Genomic DNA, 9380 nt, shown 5'->3' with positions numbered 1-9380 from the left:
CATAATTGTTAAAATCATCCTTAACTGAGGTCACTGTTTGGTGATAATTCACAGGAGACACAAATATCTTCAATTCTTTGTCCAATTCTGAGAGGTCTATCTACATACTTCTTCCCTACATCTCCTTTATCACCAATTTTTCAAATATGATCTCTGGCCATTTAGCCAAACCACTGCCTATAGCAAATGAATCAGTGTACGATTACACATCAAGCCATTTATCTTTCCAAGCAAAGTGAACCACCATGATTTACCTAGTGAGAGAACTTCCATTAATCACTGTCATTCAGGAAGGTCCCAGAAAGGGTCTGCAGTACTGTACTTTAAAGTGTGTTGCCTGTGTATCATGCCGAGTCATCTGTAAACCAAGCAAGACTTTTCTCTTCTTCAGTCAACTGATTGTAACGAACTCACTATGAGGCCATAAGTTCAGCCTGATGGATGGAAGATAATGAGATTGGAATGTGGGGCATGGGGATTTGAGCCACTTCCTCATACAAACTTCAGGTCCTGCTCAAGCCCAATCTCATAAATACTATTTCCATTTAATGCTGAGGTGCTGCTGTGCATGTTTGAATGCATAGTTCTGTGGGACTGACATCATTAATTTTATGAGGGGTATGTCAGGCTGCTTGGTGACTTGGTGGGCCATGGTTAATTGCTCAGTCTCTACTAAGGCCCAGTAGTATGCCAAAAGCTGTTTCTCAAATGGAAAGTAGTTCTCTACAGAGAATGGCAGGGGCTCTACTTCAGAATGTTAGTAACACAGTGATTCTCCAATAAGGGTGTGTCAAAGACTGTAAATAGTATTTCTCTGTCACTGTCCCTTCAGACATTATTGTGTTAGCGGGATCATATGACCCAAGTTCTAAAGTGGCTTTCATGGCAGCCTTAACCCGTTGCAGAGACTCTCATATACTGGGCTTCACACAAAACTATCAGTTATTTTAGTGACTTTATAAATATGCCAGAATAGCACATCTAAATAAATAACATTTGCTTTCAAAAATCAAAGATGCCTACTAGGAATTGCAACTCTTTTTTTTAAATTGTGAGAGGGGTCATATGCAATAACATATCCTTCATCTTAGTAGGAATACCTTGACAAGCCCCTCAGCTATTTGTTGTTATTGCTAGGTGTCATCAAGTCAGTTCCAAATCATAGTGACTCTATGCACAACAGAACGAAACACTGCCAGGTCCTGGGCCATCTTCACAAATGTTATTATGCTTGAGTCAATTGCTGCTGTCACTGTGCCAATTTATCTCATTGGGGGCTTTCTTCTTTTTCACTGACCCTCCATTTACTAAGCACAACGTTCTTCTCCAGGGATTGGTCCTTCCTGGTAATATGCCTGAACTATGAGAGATGAGGTCTCACCATTCTGGCTTTGTAATTCTTCCCACACAGATTTGTTTGTTCTTCCAGCAGTCCATGGCACATTTAATAATCTTCTCCAACACCATAGCTCAAATGCATTAATTCTTTTATTGTTTTCCTTATTCAATGTCCAACTTCCACATACATATGAGGCTATTGTAAATACCATGGTTTGGGTCAGACATATCTTAATCCTCAAACTGACACCTTTGCTCTTGGACACTTTGAAGAAGTCTTGTGCAGCTGATATGCCTAGTGAGATATGCCGTGTGATTCCTTGATTGCTGCTTCCATGAGTGTTGATCGTTGATCCAAGCAAAATGAAGTCTTGGGCAGCTTCAATCTTTTCTCCATTATTTAATGGTCCAGTGGTGAGGATTTTTTTTTTTTTTTTTTACATTGAGGTGCAACCCATACTGAAAGCTGTCATCTTAGATCTTCATCAGTAAGTATTTTAAGTCCTCCTCACTTTCAGTAAGCAAGGCCATATCATTTTCATGTTACAGGCTGATAATGAGTCTTCTTCCAATCCTGGTGCCATGTTCTTCATATAATCCAGCTTCTTTTATTATTGGCTCAGCATACAGACTGCATAACTGTAGTGAAAAAATACAACCCTGGCATACATCTTTCCTGATTTTAAAACACTCAGTGTCCCCTTGTTTTCTCTGAACCTCTTAGTCTATGTATAGGTTCCTTATGGTCACAATAAAAAGTTCTGGAATAACCAGTCTTCACAGTGTTATCCATAGCATTTCAATATCTACAAAACTGAAAGTCTTTGTATAGTCAATAAAGTGTAAATAAACATCTTTCTGGTATTCTCTATTTTTAACCAAGATCTAGCTGATGTCAGCAATGATGTCTCTAGTTCCATGTCCTCATCTGAATCTAGCTTGAACATCTAGTAGGTGACTGTTTTGGCTGTTTCTGAATGATCTTAAGTAAAAATTAAGTCTAATGTGATGTTAATGATATTGTTTGATGAGTTCTACATTCCATTGGGTCACCGTTCTTTGAAATCAGCACAGATATGAATCTCTTCCAATCAGTTGGCCAGGTAGCTGTCTTCTAAATTTCTTGGTATAGATGAATGACTACCTTAAATGCTGCATCAGTTTGTTGAAATATTTTAATTTATTTTCCATCAATTCTCTAAGGCTTGTTATTTGCTAATGCTTTAATGCTTCTTGGACCTCTTCCTTCTGTACCACTGGCTTTTCATCCTATGCTATTACTTGAAATGGCTGAACATCAACCATTTATTTTTGGTACACTGACTCTGTATTCTTTCCATCTTCTTTAGATATGTTCTGCACCCTTAAATATTTTTCCCATAGAATACTTCAGTATTTCAAGTCAAGGCCTGAATTTTTTTCTTGATTTTTTCATCTTGAGAAATTCTGAGCACCTTCTTCCTTTTTGTTTTTCTAACTCCAGGTCTTTGCATACTGACACCACCCCATCCTTAGAAATTTCAGTGTTGAAAGGTGCCTCAATATGTATTGCATTAATTTCCCACATTCTAGCACACAGAGTGGTGTTGTACAATAAACCCTGGATTTCTAACCACAAAGCCAACAGTTGAAACCCACCAACAACTCTCGGAAACCCTATACAAGGTTTCTATGAATAGGAACCAATTCAACGACACACAACAACAACATCCAGATATTTTATTGACACTAAGTCTAGAATCATTACACTTATTTCTTATTAGGTCCAATCAGTATAATGTCATCAATGAAATGAATCAATGTGACATCTTGTGGAAGGAAAATGTGGTCAGGGTTCTTTCAGATTAAATTATGACATAATGTTGGAAAGTTGGTATACTTCTGAGGCATGAGGTATATTGCTGTCCTTGCCAACTGAAAACAAAGAGCTTCTTGTGATCCTTTGAAACCAAATTGAGGAAAAGGCATTGGCCATCTACAAACCAGGTTCCAGTAAATGTATTAATTTTCTCAAACAATGAAACCACATCTGGGAAAACAGCTGCAATTGGTGTCACCTCCTGGTTAAGTTTATGATCATCTACTGTCATTCCTCATGATCTATCTGTTTTTTTTTGCACAGGAGAGTAAGTGAGTTAAATGGGAATGTTGTGGAAACTACCACGCCTGCATCCTTCAAGGCTTCCACCTGGCTTTTCTTATCATAATAGCTTTCTTTCCACATGTCAAGGATCCAATATAGGAGTTCTGCCAGTTGCTGAGTGACAGTTTGAATTGTGTCTCCCAAAAATATGTGCCAGCTTGGCTGGGTCATGAGTCTCAGTGGTTTGACAGCTATGTAATGATGTAATATGGCAGTTATGTGATGATAAGAAGATAAGAAGATTAAAGATGGCCTGACAATGGCTTTAATCTCAGTAAAACTCTGATAAAATGTAAAGGAGTTTGATGTGAACATAGAAAGAGGGACCTAGTACTACCAAAAGAAAAAAAAAAGAAAAAAGCCAGAAGTAGAATACATCCCTTGGAGATGGAGTCCATGTGCTGTGAAGCTCCTTGATCCAGGGTGAGGCTGATACCACAATGCATGGAGATCTCCAAGCAACGCTGGATTGACAAATGATTAAAGAAGACAAGAACCTTTGTTCAGAATAAACAAGGAAAAAGAAAGCCTTCCGCTAGATCCCACACTGTGAATATGGATTTCTACTCTCTAAAACTGTGAAAGAATAATTTTCTGTTTCTTAAAGCCACTTCTGGTAATTTATTTTATAGCCACAATAGATAACTAAGATACTGAGTATATATATTCCATTTATGTATTCTGGAACTTGGGAAATCATGATAGGATAGAATCAGGAACCCAGTGGTTCCATTGTGAGATAGACCTGAGCTAAGACTCTCTGAATTAACTTCCCACACTCTGGTAAGTTAGCATCACTTTGGTTCTTCTGGAATTAGTGTTTTATCAGAGTCAGGGTCCAATAATGCCCCCAAATCTGATTATTTTGTTTTCCCCATGAACAGTCACTCTTGTAAAAGGTCATGGATCCTTTTTGGGAATGCTTGGAGGAAGAGTAATAGTATAAAATTTAGATGGTGTGATGGGGTCTTTCTTTAAGGGAACCAGTCTCCCCTCCATACAAAAGGCTCTGAGTGTGTGAACTGGCTGAAGTCTGGGAACTGATTGAAAAGTTGTGACTCTCTATTATGGTCATTCAAGCTGGACTGCTGTTTCTTCTTCTTGTACAGATCAAGTAAATATTTAGTAGATTTTCCATCTATTTCACTCCTTGGGATCCATGCCTATGTAGTCAACACCATAAATCCATATGAGTCAAACTACTCTGATTAATGTTCTGACTCTGTCATCATTAATGTAACCACATTCACCTTGTATTTGTCAATTTGCCACTTGGCCTCTACCACCATTAGGTCTAATCTGTCCCATTATAGGTGTCTTAATGCCAAATGTGACTTACATAAAACAGCAATCACAGCAGTCTTCAAGGATTCTGGTGATCCCTTCTGTAACATTCTTCACCATTGCAATAAAAGGTGTGTCCTCTGTACACTTTATGGGTATATGACTATAAACTGATAAATCCACTCTTGCATGAGTATTTCACCACTTGTCTGTCAGTATGTCATATTGTGGTGGCTTGCATGTTGCTATGATGCTGGTGGCAATGCCATTAGTATTTTAAATACTAGCAGGGTCACCCGTGGTTGACAGGTTTTCAGTGGAGCTTCCAGACTATGACAGACTAAGACGAAGGACAGGGGAAAAACTTCTGAATGTTTAGACACGGAGAACATTATGAATAACAGTGGAACATTTTCAGATAGGATTCTGTAAGATTATAAATAGCATTATGAATAGCAGCAGAACATTAAGATATAGTGCCAGAAGATGAGCCCCTCTGCTTGGGAGACACTAAAAATATGACTGTGGAAGAGTGGACTCCTCAAAGTAGTAATTGTTGTTGTTAAGTGACTTTGATTTGGTTCTGACTTACAGCAACCCTTTATAGGGATTCCAAGGAGCAGCTGGTGGGCTTGAACCACTGACCTTGCAGTTAGCAGTACAGTTTAATCTTATGGCAAGACAGCTCAAAAGAGACTTGATCATAAAGATGTGAATGAAGCAAAGCTTTCAGGATTTTCAATAACACAAAATGAGGAGAAACAGCTACAGATATCCATGAATAATCAAAATTGGAAATTGTCAAAAATGATATGCAATGCATAAAGATAATATCCTAGGCATTAGTGAGCTGAAACAGACTGGTATTGACCATTTTGAATCCAACAATCATATGGTTTACTATGCCAGGAATGACAAATTTGAGAGGAATGGCATCACATTCATTGTCAAAAAGAACACTTCAAGATCTATCTTGAAGTACACTGCTGTCTGTGATAGGATAATATCCAAATGGCTACAATAAAAACCAGTTAATAGTACTGTTATACAATTTACACACCAACCACTAAAGCCAGTGAGGAAGAAATAGAAGAAATTTATGAACTTCTTTAGTCAAAAATTGATCAAACATGCAACTAAGATATATTGAGGGGAAACCAAAGTGGTCTTCTGTTTCAGCGATATTGCTTAGACCCACTGTTTTCACCAAGGTCGACACCTGCATGTGTCCCATACCAGACAAGGGGCCACTGGAGCTGTGTCAAGAAGTGTTCAGCACCTCTTACCTCTACCAGGTGCTGGGTGTAAGGTTAGACTCCTCCGACAGTGAAGTCTGACACAGCTACCACAGGGTATCCCTGTAGGTGCACCTGAAACACATGGGAGAGGACAACAAGGAGGACCCCACCTCCTGTTTCCAGATTGTCAGAAAGTCTGCTCAATTTTAAGTGACAAAGAGCACTGGGCAGTGTACAATGAGCACGGAACTGTGAGCTAGGACTCCACTGTACTTAACCAAGAGCAGGACTGGGAGACGTATTTTAGGATACTTTTTAAAAAGATATCTTTTGAGGACATTCAAGGTTTGAAAACACATACAAAGGCTCAACAGAAGAGTTGTATGATATTATTAGACAAGCCTACCTGGAGTTCTGGTATGGCACTGTGGGATAAAGCACTGGACCAAAAGGTTGGTTTGAAACACAAGATTGGTGATTCAAACTCACCAGCCACTCCTTGAAAACCTTGCACAGAACTGCTGTGAGTTGGAACTGACTCAACGGCACTGTACAACAACAACCTGAACTTCAAGGGTACCAGGGATCAGATCACGGAATCTGTGTTTTGCGTACATTACACAAAGGAACCCAGATTAAGGAACATTGTTCAGCAAGCCATTGACGTTGAGGAGGTCCCATCGTATAAAGCCTTTGTTATAGAATTGAAGCAAACGATGAATCCAAGGAAAAGGAGAGTGCAGGAGGAGACTAAGGAAGCAGCAATACACAGGAAGATGTTAGGGTTTGAGGAAGGGGTGGGTAACTTGAAATATCAACAGCAGACAAAAAGATTGACAAAAGGAAAGGAACAATTTTCTGGCTCAGATGGAAGCAAAGTACTGTAAATCTTCTAAATGAGGAGGGGGTAAAGCATGTCACAGCAAAGAAAAGAAAATAATATTAATAACTTTGTTTTTCTCTTAAAAGGTTTATAAGATCTAACTGGTACCTTTAGAAACAAGAAAAAAAACAAAACACCTTGTCTTTCCCGTCTGAATTGTTCAGATCAATTATGTAAACCAAGCAGAACCTCTGTATCTGATGTTAGTATTTATGAAATCCATCTGATATTCTGTGAGGTCCTCATATAAAGGAATTTATTAGTGATAATAGTTTAAGGTGCAAGGGAAGGTGGTATATTTCCTGACAGCAGTTGTTTTCCTAGCTCTTCTGTAAATGGAACTCTGTCTTACATGCAGTTCTGTCCATAAAAAAAAAAAAAAAATAGATTGGTAATTACTGGTGATTGGAATGTGAAGGTTGGGATTTAAGGAAGGATAAATAGTTGGAAAACATTGCCTTGATGATAGAAATTATGTTCGAGATTACATGACAGAATTTTGCAAGACCAACAACTTATTGATTGCAAATACCTGGACATCACCAGATCGAATACACATGAATTAAATTGGATATATCTGTGGGAAGAGACAGTTATCAGTCACAAAAGACCCTGGGCAGACTGGGGAACAGACCATGAGATACCCATATTCAAGTTCAGACTGAAACTGAAGAAAATTAAAACATGATTACAAGTGCCCAAAAGGAGCACTGGTAGTGTAGTGGGTTATGAGTTGCACTGATAACCACAAGTTCAACAGTTCAAATCTACCATCTGCTCTAGAAAAAATATGAGGCTGTCTGCTCCCATAAAGATTTACAGCCTTGAAACCCCTATAGACAGTTGGGGTGATTCTGAAGTGACTCAACAGCACACAACACTGCTACTAATATAAGAGCCAAAATATGGCCTTGAATATATCCCACCTGAATTTAGAGACAATCTCAGTAGCAGATTAGATGCATTAGACACTAATGACTGAAGACCAGAAGAGTTGTTGGATGATAACAAGAACATCATACAGAAGAAAGTCAAAAATCATTAAGAAGAGAGGAAAAAAAGAAAAGACCAAAATGGATGTTAGAAGAGACTCTGAAACTTGCTCTTGAGCACAGAGAAGCTAAAGTGAATGGGGAAAAAAAAATGAGGACATAAGAGTTAAATAGAAAATTTCAAAGGGCAGATTGAAAAGACAGTAAATATTATAATGAAATGTACAAAGACCTGAAGTTAGAAGCCAAAAGGGAAGAACATGCTCAGAATTTTTCAAGCTGAATTAACTAAAATAAAAATTCAAGACTCAACTTGAAATATTGAAGGATTCTACAAGCAAAATATTGAATGATGCAGAAAGCATCAAAAGAAGATGGTACCAGAAGAGGCAGGGCTTGATGGAGGCTAGGGTGGAGATTCAGTGAGGTTCACTGTCAGTAATACTACAGAATACCAGACAAAGCAGATTCAAGGCAGAGCCCCAAAACTCAGAACAACATAGGTATGAATATTTTTAAAGTTTGAAGGCTTATAGCTAGCGGAACTTATAGTAAAAATAAGAAATCATGTACATTTGAATCTGCTGGGCTTAACAGCCCGGAGCCTACACCTTGGACAACACCAAACAGCAAAACCAAGTGGGGGAGCAGACACACCACGGAAAAATCCCACAGGAATCTCAGAGGAAAGGTGGACAATATACTTTGTTGGTTTTGCTTTGTTTGATTTTCTATTTTTTTGGTATCTGTTCATTGCCCCCCCCCTCAGTTTGTGCACCTCCATTCTGGTGACTAAAGGGGGTGTCTGAGTGAGTGGACACCCATCATCCTCACCACTGGACACCCCCACCCTCACCACTGGTGGGTTCTTCTGTCATGCATGCACACAGATACTCTCAACACAAGATCCGGCCCTGAACTGATTTTTGTTGTTGTTGTTTTTTAAATATAGAAAAGGCCAGACAAAAAAAGAGTGTGGAGAGGAAAAGAGAGTCAAAACAACACAGGCCAAAAATTAAATTACATCCTGAAGTACAGAATAACAACCAACAGTGGCATCCTGAAATCTCTCAAGCAGCTTTGAAAGCAAGAAGCTTAGAGGGGATGTTAAAGTATTACTCATCTTAGGCTACAGATTTTTTTTTTTTTTCCTTCTCTGCCTCCTCTCCCTTTTCTGCAATTATAGACTACAGTATCTGGTCTAGTTTTCTGTTGTTGTTGTTGTTTTTGCTATTGCTGTTTTGCTGTTTTATGTTCTCCCTATTACATATGGGGGACTCTTTCTTTCCCTATATTACCCAAGAAGAGACAGCAACTTCTGCCATACAGCCAAGCTAAAATCACACTTTATAAAACACCAAAATTCAGACAAGAAAAAATGCCAACTGCCATACACCAGGGAGGCAGACAACACCTGTGAAAGTTACTCTGAGTTAAGCAATAAGAAGAGTGAAAAGGGAAGCCCACATCCTGATCACATCTACTTGGAAGCAATCAGAAAA

General features: G+C 38.7%; 1 pseudogene; it reads left to right on the top strand.

Moving 5' to 3' along the window:
• Positions 1-5988: 5988 nt before the first annotated feature.
• LOC102825926 lies at positions 5989-6969 on the top strand (annotated as a pseudogene).
• The last annotated feature ends 2411 nt before the right edge of the window (positions 6970-9380 follow it).

This window comes from Chrysochloris asiatica, unplaced genomic scaffold (genome assembly GCF_000296735.1).
Source record: "Chrysochloris asiatica unplaced genomic scaffold, ChrAsi1.0 scaffold00201, whole genome shotgun sequence".
In the NCBI taxonomy this organism is placed as follows: Eukaryota; Metazoa; Chordata; class Mammalia; order Afrosoricida; family Chrysochloridae; genus Chrysochloris; species Chrysochloris asiatica.
This window is presented reverse-complemented; position numbering and strand designations above follow the sequence as displayed.